The sequence below is a fragment of the Triticum dicoccoides genome, chromosome 4B (genome assembly GCF_002162155.2).
Source record: "Triticum dicoccoides isolate Atlit2015 ecotype Zavitan chromosome 4B, WEW_v2.0, whole genome shotgun sequence".
Classification (NCBI taxonomy): Eukaryota; Viridiplantae; Streptophyta; class Magnoliopsida; order Poales; family Poaceae; genus Triticum; species Triticum dicoccoides.
In genome coordinates, this window is record NC_041387.1 from 18,033,528 (window position 1) to 18,035,549 (window position 2,022).

The 2,022-nt window shown below is 52.5% G+C and overlaps 1 long non-coding RNA gene across 2 annotated transcripts; it reads left to right on the top strand.

Annotated features, from left to right (window-relative positions):
* Nucleotides 1-24: 24 nt before the first annotated feature.
* LOC119294645 lies at nt 25-2,012 on the top strand. 2 transcript variants are annotated; one of them, XR_005143501.1, is made up of 4 exons: nt 25-606; nt 760-1,271; nt 1,366-1,658; nt 1,773-2,012. It is a non-coding gene; the product is annotated as an uncharacterized LOC119294645 (long non-coding RNA). The 2 variants fall into 2 exon arrangements; XR_005143500.1 differs by having other exon boundaries at nt 1,366-2,012.
* Nucleotides 2,013-2,022: the final 10 nt, after the last annotated feature.

Genomic DNA, 2,022 nt, shown 5'->3' on the forward strand with positions numbered 1-2,022 from the left:
GTCGCCGCCGTCGACCTCGGCGTCGATTATCGTCGTCGATTATCCTCGCCGTCGACCTCCAGTAGCAGTAGCCATGTCCACGCCTTCTTGTTTTGTTTTGAGACGATCATCGTCGAGATCGATTCCTGCTCCATCCCGCTCGTGATGACACTCTGTTTCGAACCGCAACGCGGCTTTGCTTTCTGCGGTATCTTCTGCCTTGTTTTTGTTCTGTGCAGTACGGTCAAAAGTAAAAACTCTTGCTGTTCGATCGACCGAGGCCTGAGTTGGCCGAGCTTTTCGCTCTGCGGTGCATCGCCTCTGCCCCTGTTGCCAAACATTTCCATGTTGATCCTCTGGCAGCGCTGCTTTTTTGCATGCGGTTTGCGTAGCCTTCCTCAAATCAAATGGATCGCCTATTGGCACTGTTTCTTTTCTGGTTGCGCACGTCGTCACCTCCTACTACTTTTTCCAGTTTTATTTACTTTTGATGAAGTACGGATGAATCGGCTGGTAATTAACTTTGGTTGCTGTGGATTTTGGACGCAGGACCCGCTCGCCCGCCCACCATCGTCAGCAGCCCAGCATCCCCGCCACAGTCGCCTCCTCCTCGCCGCATGCAGCCACGTACGGATCTTTCGCTCTGTCTTGCTCTTCCATGAGTCACTTCTGGTGCACTGCTAGTGATCAAGCAATTTAAAACTTTAATTCTCAAAAACGCTTACTTTAATGACCCTTTTTACTGATGTATGTATTCTCGTGATTTTTTACTTTCTGTAGGTAATCTCATTGCCGATCCATGTAATCCCTTCTTGCTCGCCAGACCGCTAGTGCGCACATGCGCTACAGTTGATAGGAATCCGCCGAAAGGGTGCTGCGTGAATGTAGTTAAAATCGTTGAGCGGGGTTGTCTGTGCTCAGTGACTGAAGTCCCTGAAGTGATGCTCTCCGCACTTGACTCAATTAGGCTTTGGCAGTTTTACGCTAGGTGTGGTGGTACCTTGCCTGTGCCGAGTGATCAGACAGACTGTGAAGTCTACCGGTCGACCCCGCCCCCACCAGCAATTCTATCGCCCCCACCGCCATCACCGCACAGTCGCTCTCACCACCCTCACCACGCATGACCACTGCTGCAAAGCCTCATTCGGTGGCCTCCTCTCTTAGTGAGTCTTGGCAACGCATCGCGGATAAGGTGAGGAATGCGCCCAGGGGGCTGTATATCGTGTTAGGCGTCATCTTGGCCCTTTCTGCAGTCATTGGGATTGGAATCTATCTGCAGTTACGTAGTCGAGGTTAGTTCAATTTAATTATGCTTGCTCCTTAAATAAATGCTGCAAATATTAGATTAGCTGTTAGCTGACTGGTTTCTCGAATTAAAATCCTCAGCGTCTACATCACGTACGGGGTCCTCGGCAGCACCAGCACAGGCGGGGCCCAAAGGATCACGAGAAGGTGGAGAAGCGATTAAAGAAACGAACCGACAAGTTGAGATGTCCGGTGCAGTACTGTCCCGTCGACAGCAATTCGCAGCGGGCACTAAGGTGCACTCACGCCGTCCTTCCATGACCGTACAGGCGGCCCCACTATCTCCACCGGAAGTACCAGTACCGAGTGCCCCTCCGGCGCCCATAGCTTTAATGTCAGACTAGATAGCCCTGTAGTCTAATTTTCTCCAAGAGGTAATAGCACCATGAATCCATAAACTTGCAGGGCTGATGATTTAGTTCAAAAGTTGCAAAATGTAATTGAGGACTCTTACAACTTGACCACTTATGTGATGTTTTGGTTCACAGCGAATCACTGATCGACAAGTGGCAGTCCAGAGGGTGGACACAACGGCCCCTCCTGTTTCGTTGATTCAACCCGCACTCCGCCGCCTGCTCCGCTTCCCCGACTTCTACGCGCGCCTCGCCGCCGCCCGCGGCGACCTCTGCCTCTGCGTCAAGTACCAGCTCCCCGGCGAGGACCTCGACGCGCTCGTCTCCGTCACCAACGACGAGGACCTCGAGCACCTCGTCATCGAGTACGACCGCCTCCACCTCT